This window comes from Lissotriton vulgaris, unplaced genomic scaffold (assembly GCF_964263255.1).
Source record: "Lissotriton vulgaris unplaced genomic scaffold, aLisVul1.2 SCAFFOLD_1763, whole genome shotgun sequence".
NCBI lineage: Eukaryota > Metazoa > Chordata > Amphibia > Caudata > Salamandridae > Lissotriton > Lissotriton vulgaris.
This window is the reverse complement of record NW_028248454.1, coordinates 310,185-323,347: the sequence shown is the minus strand read 5'-3', so window position 1 is coordinate 323,347 and position 13,163 is coordinate 310,185.

Here is a 13,163-nt window from a genome sequence, read left to right as displayed (position 1 = left end):
TCAAATGCTACCCTGTAATGACTACTATACCCGAAGATTGGGATTCAGACACCCACAAGCTCCCTCAGGGACTGATTTTGCGGAGATGGCGGTGTTTATCTCCATTGCACTCATTGTTAATGGCCCTACAGTTTGATATGCTAGCCTTAGTAGCTGCCTTTAGCGTGGGACAGGAGTCACTACAATGATCTTATTCCCTTGAGCCAGAGGTCTTTCTTTAATAATAGTCATCTGAACTACTGTAAGGTTTTTCTTAGTAAAAACCTTTTTTCAGCTGTGCAATACAAGTGTGACAAATGCAGATCAGATATTTTAACCGTCCTTTTACAGTATGTAAGTAAATCTTTTTTTTACTCGTTAATACTCTCATTATCAAGCCATGGGAATTATCTTATGTGTCTTAAAGCTATCCTGACATTGAGGTACAATTAGAAAGCTAAAACGAACTCCACATCCTGGGAGTAAACATCCAGGACGTGGATACCATTTCTGGAGTGTGGCTCAATAATTGGAGCGGCAGACCCTGATGCAGAGGTCTAGCCCTGGACCAGGGTTCAATTCCCCGCCTCAGCCGGTCTTGGGCTCAAAATTCCCCGACCTGATAATTCTCGCCTCGGTGCCTACTCTAATCATGGAGTCCCACTCTGCAACTCTGGGCAATAGCTTGCTTAATCTCCACAACGGCCCCCACAACGCTAAGGATGCCTGCCCTCCACCTTGGGGGTACCCAGGAGTGGACGCCTCACAGGGAAAGCCAGGATGGGTTCCACAGCGGTATTCGTACAAGCGCCTTGAGACCCTTGCGGGTGAGTAGTGCGCTATACAAGTATCAATTTTTTTAGCAAGAAAACGATTAAAAAGATTGTCGTCAAGCAGCCATGGTTGATGGTACTGTCTGTCAAACTTTTCTTACCTTACAGGAGCAGCTGTGACAGCAGTTTGTGTCAATGTACAAAGATGTTCCTTGGGCTGGTGGAAATCTCAAAATTCAGTAAACAAAATGTCTGTCAGGGTGATGCAGTGGAGTACCCCATCGCCCTGACAGACAATAATCCAGCTGTCAAACTCTTAATCAGGGTTCTCCAAATTCGGACCAGGAGGGCCGGATCCATGGCAGATTTTAAAGATAACTACATTTATATAAATGTGAAAATACTAAGGGCCTCATTTATGAGGCCGCGTGTCACTTTTACGCCGCCGGTGCGTCACTTTTTGTGACGCAACAGCAGCGTAAAAAATGTGCCTTGTTGCACCATATTTACAAAGTGACGCATCTAGGTAGATGTGTCACATTGTAAACCCCTGCGCCACATTATACCTGCGCCAGGTATAATGTATGCAAGGGGGATGTATTGACGCAAGACAGGGTCATAGAAGTGACGCAGTGAAATCACTGCATCACTTCTAGGACACAAATGCGTCAATTTCTTATGCCTGACTGATGCAGGCCCATTCACATGGGGCTTGCCCCATGTGAAAGGACACATTGCTAGAATTGCATCACTTTTGTGACACACTCCAGCAATGCGTCACTTTTGCGCCATACAGATACGTCAAAAATACTGACGTATCTGTAACTCCTTGCGCCATGATGCGTCATACTGTAAATATGACGCATCATTGGTCTCGCAAGGAGGGCGCAGTGAAAAGGGACGCATCGCTGTTTTCACGCAGCAATGTGTCACTTTTCATAAATGAGGCCCTAAAAATCTGGCATGGATCTGGCCCACCAGGAACGACTTGGATAACCCTGCTCTAGATCGTGCCCATAGTCTTCCCTGTATTGGACTTACCTCTAAATAAATGTTTCCCGTTTCTGGAGGTGTGTGGTTTCGGTAGAGAGTGAGCAAGGGTGAGCAGTACAGGCTGAGGAGTGGGTTTGCACCGTCGTCAGGCTTGCAGTGTTTGGCATCCCAGGTGTCCAGTTTGGATACCCCTGGGTCCTTCTTGCAGCCCCTGGATCTCGAAATAAAAGAGGCTAGCAGCTGAGGCTTGGGTGTCTGTTGTGTCAGAAGCTGCTCCTGTGGTTCCCGGGGGGCCTCAGGTGGCAAATGAGGTTGGCGGAGGCTTGGCGATCACCCTAAAATCGAGGAGTCGTGTGCTTAGGTATTGCCAAGAGGTGTCCAGTGAGTCAGTGTCATGAATGGAATTTTTACTTCTACAGATTTACCTCCTTTTCATGCAGGAATGTGAACATATTTCTGCAGATTTTCACATATTTTTCAAAGGATTGGCTGCCTTTTCCGGTAGCCCCTAATTTATGAAGGGGTTGGTGGAGGCTTGGTGGTCAGCCTAAATTCGAGGAGTCAAGTGCTCATGTGCTGCTAAGAGTTGGCCTGTCAGTCAGTGCCAGCACCTACCCATACCGCATGGTAAAACCAGCAGCAATGGCAAGTGGCCGCTGAGAGTTAATCTGTGATTGGTGGAAATCACCAAACGACCAGCACATTTATAGCCACTTACTGAGTCTACAATAGCCAGAGGACAATGGGAAACAAAAGGTTTTAGCATGTGCCCATGTAGCAGTCCTACAGATCGTGTCAAGGGGAATCCCAACAAGCTTCTGCCCAAGTGACAGTCATACACCTAGTGGAGTGACGTTGGATTCCTTCTGGAGAGTCCTTCCCCAAAGATAAATATGCCTAAATTACATAGGTTATAACCGAAAAGTAACAAAAAGTTAGTCTGACGACCAAAATTCCTTAGTTCTGTCTATGTAGATTAGATGTGGCCTGCAAATATCTAAAGGATGGTGGGAATTGCTCCACCCTTCAGGATGAAACACCAAAAGCACAATTTTTTGAGATGGATGAAAGTGGGAAGGAATAATCTTAGGAGTGAACCAGGTTGTATAACAACCTGAACATTAAAAACCTTTAAGCAAGAGGAGAAATAATGAAATTCCCTAATAGCTGGGCCAAGCTAATGGCTAAAACTAAAGTAACGTTTGAGAAAAGCCAATGAAAAAACACAGCAGTTTCCCAAGACTCAAACAGAGCCCCTTCTAAACCTTGTAAAGCTGTGAGAAGATCCCAAGTGGGAAGAGGTGGATGAAAGACAGGACATTTAGGGGCGCATTAGGATGGCGGGCGGATTGCCCCCGCCAGGCCAGCAGTGATCACCGCCGGCCTGGCGTGGGGAATCCGCCCGCCATCTGCTCCGGAATGACCCCCTGCCATATTAGTATGGCTGGGGGGTCCGCGGCGGACGGAAAGACCATCTGCCGCTTTTCCGCCCCTGCCGCCTTGCGACCGGGGCGGAAAAGGGTTTATATGGTGGAGGTGTCTATCAGACACCACCAGCCATATAACAATGGGCTGAAACTGATGCATTTCCGTGGTGGCAATGCCACCACGGAAAGGCATGTGGAGACTCCTTTGGGCGCCCCCAAGTACTCCGGGGGGCATGGGGGTTGCACATGGGGGGTACAAAGAACAACATGGCAGGCACCACGCGGTGCCTGCCACGTTGTGCTTTACAATGCACAATGTATTTTTACCATTGCGGCACCGCCTACCGCAATGGTAAAGATACAGGATGCGCCCGCCACTGTGGCAGGCGCATCCTAATACCCCCCACGGGACCCCTGCCCTTATGGCAGGCAGTCCCAATCCCTGGGAGGATGGCGGACGGGCAAAGTCCGCCCGCCATCCTAATGACCCCCTTAGTGTGAAATCCTCATAACCCTCTGAAGGAACACACCACTACCTATTGTGCACCTAATATTCCTTAAAACATCATCCAGTGGGAAATGTGATAAAAGGACATATCAGTGCATTTAAAATAAATAGAAAATAATGCTTGATATAAATCTCTTTTAGTTAGCATAACCAGGATCCAGTTGACATGACTAGGCCAATGTCAGTCTGCATTGACAATGACATTCATTTTGAAGTGAAAGAGAACACGTGGATTTTAAAATTACGTGAATTAGTTTCCTCTGTGCATGTTTCTCTACTGTGTTTTTTCGTTTCAGAAAATAAGTGCTAATTTCTTTTATGATGATGTTTGTTTTGTTTTGCACCGAAACGTATTAATTTGTGTTCCTTGAGAAGGACGTTGTGAGCTGGATATTCAAGGCTCTTTCCTCAGGTCTGCTCTAAGCACCTGCACTGTGTATTGCTTTCACTTGCTGCATAAAAAACATGTTATTTTTCTAATTTCCAATGTACGCCCTTTTGCAGCTATGCATGAAAGTATGTGTTCCTATAAGTTTCTTATTTGATTCATCAAATTTTCTTGTTTTACTATTGGCTCATGTGTAGGTTACATTATAAGGCAGCACTATGATTTCATATCTCACCATATTGAGAGTGTTCCTTTCACTGTCTGAAACCTATAAAATGTGCCCTCTGGTACATGTGCCAGACTTGTTGCTCAGTTTCATAAGGACAGACTGAATGCTATTTCTCTACACTTTCCCAACATGATTCTAAAATGTAAATAAATCTTTATGGGTTTGACTTTTATTTTGACCTGTGAAGGTTTTTATTTAATAGCAAAGGAACACTGTTTATTGGGACTCACATGACCCTGATTCTGAATCCCAATCCTTTTAATTTATTAGTTAACAGTGATGACAAAAGGAATTGCAAGACTTTGCAATCAAAATACCATTTATGTAAGACCGGGCTTCAGAGTTTTTTTCAATGTTTCACATTGATAGCAATAGTAGATGTCATCCGACCTCCAGAATATCAAACGCAAGTGCTGTAGAACATACCTGGGACAGGAAAATGAGCTTCTTTTTTTTTTGTTTAAGAAATTTTTATTAGGCAATAAAGAGTGATACAAGAAATATGTCATGAAAAATTAGGAAAAAGTACATATGAGTGTAATAATAATGAAAGACATCAATCTACAGTAATTTATATAGAGAGGAAGAAAGAAGAAAAAGGTACGGACAGATAGAAAGGAGAGAGGAAAGGATCAGAAAGGAGAGAGGAAAAGGGAGAAAGCAGAAGACAGAAAAAGAGGAGAGAGGAGAGAGATGAAAGAAGAAAGAGGAAGAGAAAAGGAGGGATCATGAGGGATGAGAAGCACGCAGTAGGGGGGGAGGATTGGAAGAGAGGTATGAAGTAAAGGGAAGCCATAATAAGTCAGATTTAATTTTCAAAGGAACAGAGGTAGAAGAGGCAATAGAAATTCTATGTTCGTCACAAATATAATTCCACCAAGTGTGAACCGAGAGTTTCGAATTATCTTTCCAACACGATAACACAACTTTAAATGCAAGAGCAATAAAAAGATCTAACAGTTTAGCAGAAGAAGGTGTAATAATATCAATATCATCAGCTAAGGAACCTAAAAATATGTGTATAAAGGACAATTGTGAAGAAAAAGATAACATTTTCATGCATATATTCCAAACATTAGTCCAGAAAGACAAAACTGGGGAACAATAGTAAAGTTGGTGTTGTAGAGTACCAGGAACTGTGGAACAGGACCAACACAAAGGAGAAGATGTTGGAGAAAATTTATGAATAGTAACCGGGGTAATAACAACTCTGTGATAAATAAAAAGTAAGGATTGGGTAATGCGTGCAGCAACAGAAACTTTGAACAGGCGAGACCATAAACGATCCCATAACGCAGTGTCAAAGGAGACATCCAAATCATTTTCCCAAGCAGTCTCCACTGTAGACTTAGGTCGGACAGAGCAATTAGATAATAAGAGCGAATATACAAGAGCAGCTTTGGGTTGTTGGGAAGAGAAGAGAGGGTAAAGTGGAGTGAGAGGAGTGAAAGAAGAAAAGGAATCGGAAGAAGAGGATAATGAGGATAGATGAGACTGAATAGCAGAGTTTATAATAGAGTATTCAGCAAGAAAAGAAGAAGGTAAGTTAAACTTAATTTGTAGATCTACAAACGAGAGGAGATTAGAATCAAGAAAAAATTGATGTACAAACATTATATCCTTTTCTTTCCAGTGTTTAAAATAGAATGATTTACCTTTATATCTGAGAAATTTGTTGTACCAAACTACAGATGATAGAAAACATTGAAGAGGGGAAAGGGAGGAGGAAAAAACACTTTGCAATGTAGATTGGCAATATTTCAAAATAGGATATTTGGATATAAAGGTACAATTTGTCATGAAAGGAGCATGTTGAAATGAGAAATCCTTCAGAAAAGAGCGTTCCAAGAGCACCCATTTAGGAACAGGAGTATCAAGGAAATCATAAGCCAATGAGAAGGATTGTTTGATAAGGAAGGCAGAGTGGTAAGAGCAAAAATCAGGGAAACGAACACCACCCTCATTTTTAGGACGCACTAACTTATGTAAACCTATGCGGGGATGTTTATTGTTCCACAAAAATTTTGTACACAGTGAATTGATACGGGAAATATAGGATTTGGGGATTTTGAAGGGGAGCATAGATACTGTATATAAAACATGAGGGGTAATCATCATTTTGATGGTGTCCAATCTGCCCCACCAAGAAAGAAATAAGGGAGACCAAATCTGTAAAAGTGATTGAATTTTGTTAAGTAACGAATCAAATGTAAGTTTAAGGGTATCTTTTAGAGAGGAAGAGAACCATATACCGAGGTATTTGATTTTAGATGGGCACCATGCAAAATCAGTGTTACTGAACATATATTGAAAACACAAAGAATTAAGGGGAAGCACTTCAGTTTTGGAGAGGTTGAGCTTATATCCCGATATAGAGGAATATAACTGAACTTCATCTAAAAAGGGCGGAAGGGAGGATTCAGGGTTAGACATGTATATGAGGACATCGTCAGCATACGCTGAGAGTTTAGCTTCAATAGAGGAGAATTTTAAACCAGTTATATGAGGGTTGGAACGAATACGTTGCAAAAAGGGTTCAAGGCAAAGGATAAATAATAAAGGGGATAGGGGACATCCTTGTCTTGTGCCTCTTGTTAAAGAGAAAAATCTGGAAAATTGGTTATTAACAAAAATACTAGCACGAGGGGAAGAGTAAAGGAGTTTAACCAATGCTATAAACTTTGGACCAAAGCCAAACCAAGTAAGGGTTTGAAACATGTATTGCCAATTAATACGATCGAAAGCTTTTTCAGCATCTAGGGATAGGGCCGCCAATGGGATTTTGACATTTTTACTATAAGAGAGGACATTGGAAAAAAGACGTGCGTTATCAGCAGCAAGTCTGCCCTTAACAAACCCCACCTGATCTGTGTTGATTAAGCGAGGAATAACAGAATCAAGGCGAGAGGAAAGAATTTTAGCAAAAATTTTACAATCATAATTAATTAAGGAAATGGGGCGGAAATTTTTACATTGGGTATGATCCTTATCAGGTTTCGGGATGATGACAATGAGGGCGTCTAAAAAGGATCCAGAGGCCTTAGTATCAGAGATAAAGGAGTTAAATAATTGAAGGAGTTTGGGGCAAAAAAAGAATGAAAGGCGGAATAAAATTCAATCGGTAGGCCATCAGGACCAGGGGCTTTTGATTTTTTAAGGGACTGAATGGCTGAGGTAATCTCTTGGAGGGTAATTTCACGTTCTAGGTGCGAAAATTCATCAGGAAGGGCTGGGGGAGAGGGAAGACTGTCAAAAAAAGTTGTTAGGTTGGCATCTGTAGGGTGAGTATCATCTGTATATAAAGCTTGGTAGTAGTTGTGGAAAACTTCAGCAATATCTTCATCAGAGGTGACCAGCTTATTGAGTGAGTCATTAAAAATTGGGCCAATAGCTTTACGTTCCGATTTGATTTTCAAGTAGTTGGCCAACATTTTGCCTGCCTTGTTCTGACCCCCATGGTATTTAGATTTTATTTTAAGAAGTGTATGACAAGCTTCATTGGTTATAATTTTATTTAGGTCAGTTTTGGCCAGAATCAGGTCCTGAAGGGCAGATGGGGATTTGGAGGAGAAATATGTATGTTCAAGGGTTTTAATATGTTTAAGTTGGTCTTCATACTTTTGCTTGTTAAGCTTCTTTTTGGCAGAAACATAGGAAATCGTAAAAGCACGAAAAGAAGCTTTAAAAGCATCCCAGGTGTTAGGAATGGAAGTGTCGACGGGGTTATTAAGGGAAAAATATTCATTAAAAAACTCAGTACATTTTTTCATGAAAGTGGCATCTGATAAAAGAAAAGAGTTAAGTTTCCATCGACTAAAAGTGGAAGGAGTAATGGATAAATCCAGGGTAGTGTAGACCGGTGCATGGTCAGAAATAAAGATAGAGCCAATAACAGATTTTTGAAGGGAGGGAAGGAGAGACTTACTAACCATAATATAATCAATCCTTGAGCGTGTGTGGTGAACATTAGAAAAAAAAGTATATTCAAGTAAATCAGGATTACACACTTTCCAAGAGTCATGCAAAGGTCGAGAGGCAATGGCAGATTGAAAGGCCTTATGGGTTTTATCAGGTTGAAATTTACTGGAAGACAATCGGTCTGAAAAAGGATCTAGCCATTGGTTAAAGTCACCAGCAACGATGAAATTAGGACAGTCAATGGATGAAATAAGCAATTTAATGTCTTTCCAAAATTTGGGATCTGGACGAACAGGGCCATAAATATTTAATAAGACCATCGTCATGTTCTGAATAACAACCTTTGCCATTGCCCAACGACCTTCATCATCATTGTGAGAGGAGATAATTTGAGCATTCAAAGACTTATGAAATAATATAGCAACCCCCCCTTTTTTGTTGACCGCAGGAGAAAATACAACTTGACCCACCCATTGTCTTTTCAATTTAAGGGAATCAATGTCTGAGCAATGAGTTTCTTGAAGAAAGGCGACCTGTGAATGAAATTTGGTTAAGTGAGACAATACCTTCTGACGCTTGACAGGATGACCAAGACCACGAACATTCCAAGAGACAAAATTACACATGTCGGATGAAGGGAGGAATGGGCGAAGAGTGGATGCAACACACAGCAAGGAGATCACTACATAGAAGGAGACAAAAAATAACGGTTAAACTTCTGGGCAGGGTAACGCTCATTTCAAGAGGGGAAAGAAAAGTCAAGTAGCATGGGAAAAAGATATACAGACGTAAAGAAGACAGCAGAGGTAGCCTGAGAAGAAGGAAGCAAGAAGAGAGAGTGAAGAGAGAAAAAGAGGAAAGAGACAGAAAGATGGAAAGATAATGAAGAAACAGACCAAGGCACACAGGCTTGATCTGAGAAGAAAACAGTAACCAAAACATGCGAGACGCGGGTACACCAGGGAGAGGACATGACCCACAAGCAAACCAGATACGGACATATGAGAAAGGGTATATACAAGGGTGTGAGAGAGAGGGTACTAGCAAGGTAGAAAGGTGATACACGATAAGAGCGGATATATGACTTGGAGGAGTGATTTTAGAAAAGGAGAAACATTGAAAAACGAAAAGGCATTAGCTGGCAGTTTCCATGGTAGAAGGAGTGATACTCATCAAATAGTCTCGAAGTTTCTGAGGATCATCATACGACTTGGTACGCCCATTGTGTGTGATCTTGCAGAAACAGGGATGAAGAATTCCATATTGAATATTGAGTTGGCGCATCGTGGGACGAAGGTTCAGGAATTCCTTACGACGAGCGTTGGTAGCAGAAGAGAGGTCTTGAGAAATGAAGATGTTGTGGCCAGACCACTGAAGGCGACGTTTGGCCCTGGCAGCTTTTAGAACATTCATGAGTTCGGTGAACTCCAAGAATAGCATGATGATTCCACGTGGTTTGGTTGCGTTGGAGTTGATACGGCCAAGACGATGTGCTCTCTGGATGTTGAGAGGATGAGTCGATGGGGAGAGTTCCAAAAGTTCCTGAAGAAGTTTTCGAATAAAAGAGACCATGTCGGACCCCTCCAAATTTTCCGGAACACCATAAACGCGTAGGTTATTGCGTCTATTTCTATTTTCCAAATCCTCAGTGTGCAATTTGAGTTTATGGATTTCTTGTTCCAAAAGTGGAATCTTGGTTGAGAGGTCTTGGACATCGCTGACACGTTGCTCTAAGTTCAAAACCTTATTTTCCATGACGACCCATCGTTCCTCGATTTGTTGAAGCTTAGCGTTGGTAGCAGACATAAAAGGTTGAAGACCTCGCACCTCCTCAAGGATTGAGTCAAGAACAGGATTGTTCGAAGTGTTAATGGGGGAGGGAGGATCATTCTTTTGCCTTTTAGGTTTTGTTCCTGTTTGCGACAGTTTAGGCGAAGTAGAGAGATTCGCCATAATGCAGGCTGATGGAAGGAAGCTGTGACCAATGCTGCTGTCGACAATAAAATATAATGTGGACGCCCAAATATAATAGGTGCACACCTTGTGGCAGAAAAAAGAGGGCACTGAAAGGCACTGTTAATCAGTGCGCAGATGAAAAAACAGCCACACGAGGACAAACAATAGGCATTCACTGATTTAAAAAGTTGACGTTATGGCAAACCTTCATGGCGTTATGAAGTATAGAGTCAAAGAAATGTAGCGCCAAGCCATTCACCAGGCAGCACGAACAACGCATTGAGGCAGTGGAAACATACCGATGGTCATTAGAGAACAAAGGAACAAGAAGCGTGTAGTAACGCTGAGGTAAAAGTCAAGTGTGCGAGCAAAACATACATAGCACTTCAAATATGGCATGAGAAAAATGGCGGCACCTTTTCCTGACAGAGAGCGCAGAGTTATGCAAGAGCATAATTAGGAGGCAACCAAAAAGGCCAGGAACAGCAAAAAAGACGTCATGTAGTGCAGAATATGGGCAAAGTTGAAGAATAATGCCCAGTAGAAGGAAGGGAGATGCAGCAGATATCAAAAAAAAAAAAAAAACGGCAACACGGGCGCAGCGCACAAAATGGCGGCCGCCCGCGCTGCGTCTGAAGGAAAGATTACCGCTGTGCATTCAGAGTCCTCCTTGCACGAAAACCACCTCCGACGGCTGCATCTGGGTCGCGTTGCCTTCCGCTGTCCACGGAGCCGCTTCCGATGACAAAAGAGCAGGATATAACGCTCTCACGGCATCGTTAAAGAAAGTCCGTCACGGAGCTCATGGGAAGAGCGTCTTCTCCGTCCGGCGCGCAAGCCACGCCCCCCGAAAATGAGCTTCTTAACCTTCAAGCCATGAGGCAAAAGTAATGCAGAGCCAGAAGTGAGAGAAGAGGATACTAAAGGGTGCCACAGCTAACAGAAGGAGGATTGGGAAGCAAAGGCAAAAAACGGCTATCAGGATCACAGACACCTCACCCTTTGAATCTTTACCCACCCTCTGGGATGGAAACATGTGGTCAAGTATGTGGAATCTCCAGAGGGCAAATCAGAGATATGGCATGCAGCCCCTAGGGCCACGGACACCAAACCTCTGAAAATATCTGGGGAAGAAGGGTGGCAACTTGTGAGGCAAAAAGATCCTGCCAGGACTGACTTGAATAAATTGTTATCAGCTGAACAACCATTAACAACAAATGACACAGAGGAAGGGAATACTTTGCGGCGGTGATTGGTTTCATATGTCTCTATCACTGGAAGGTAGGAGGCCTGATGAGTGAAGAGATTTCTTTCTACCCACAAACAAAGGGTTTGAGCAATACAAGCGAAGGTAAGGTACCTGGTGGAAGGGCGAGATTTTGATCGATACCTTATCACTATTGATCTAAAACCCCGATCTGGTCGACTGAACCTTTGTTGCCTGTCATTGAGGAAAGAAAGTGCATCTCTTACCAAGTTAGTTCACCCAATAAAGGACTCCGCTTCAAAAGATCACAAACAACTTCTAGCTTTCAAAGATTTATTATAAAGTCAAGATAAGCTGCAGGTACAAGCATCTCAGGATGAGATTTACAAGATACACGGGCCCAACTACATACATGTGCTCTCTGAAAGCCCTCAGGCGAGCAACGGAAACTACAAGGACAAGTTCCAAGAATAATAAAGCTATCAGTATGGACACATACTGAGATCTCTCCGTCATTTACTTTGGAAGGAAAACACACAGGTTAGGCTGTCCCTACCCTGCTCTAGATGGTATCCCTACTTAACCAGGTCTCAACCTATCAAAAGGTGTCAGCAGTGAATGACCCCCAAGGGAAGTCACCCACTCTCAAGCTCTTGGTGAAAACCTATAGTTCTCCAGTCATGGCCCCTCTCTGCCTACCCATCCGCTCTCTAAAGGGTCCTCAGGCATCTGCTCTAACTCCACCCAGGGGTGCTGTCCCTAATGCAAAAACATAACAACATTTGGGACGCCCCTCGTGAGACGCCCCTCACGTGGTGTAGCTTCTGGCTTTTTCCATGATGAGCTTCGTGGTTAGAGTTGACCTTGCTTCTCAGACTCTTCTCCGGCCCGCTGATACCCCTTAAAACATTCCGGAACCCTCCTCCATGTCTGGGCCGTCTCTTGAACAACCCTCTATTCATTCAATTATAATTGGATCCCCCCTTTCTCTTGCAGACGGACATCGGCAGCCAAAACCCCAATTCTCATAGACTTCCAACTAAGTTTGCAACATTCCTCAGCCCAGACCAGGACGTGTAAATCAATGTTAAAACATTTCAGGCCTACAGCATTTTTCATAATGATTATAGCATTCAACTTCTTCTTTAATTAATAGCATGTTAGTACTCTTATTCTATGATTCGGTAAACACATCTATAAATCATGGCCCATTAACGTTATTACTAAACATTAGTGCAATCCATGTCGTGAAATAAACCACCTTCCCCCTCCCTTCTAGCTCTGGCCATGAGGCCTACCACGTTCTACGTTTAACCGTATGCCATCTTACATTTTAGCAGCTACACAACATGGATTCAGGAATAATCACGTCTAATAAAATCATATAGTTTCACACATTTCTGCATTAGTTCCACTTCTACTTAAATCTCTACATTAGCTACACATTTCAGAATATAGATGTAGGTACTATCAGAACTCATGGCATTTCTCTTCATGACTTGTGCTTACTACGTGTAAGTGTGGTGTACTTCTACATTTAGGTCAGTTTGCGCTCTCTCAGTTCCCCCCTTTGATGACCTCTCGGGGTCATCATTAACATTTAAACTGCAGTGATTGCTAGCATAACTCGTTTCTGCGTCTCCAGAGCCCTCAGACTCCTGTACTGACTATCTTGTATGGCAGCCAATCTCTGCAGCTGTTCTCTCTGGGCTCTCGCTGACCTTTTTGCTCGGTACCATTTAAATACCCTCACCAATCCCCACAACACGATCCCACAGATCAATA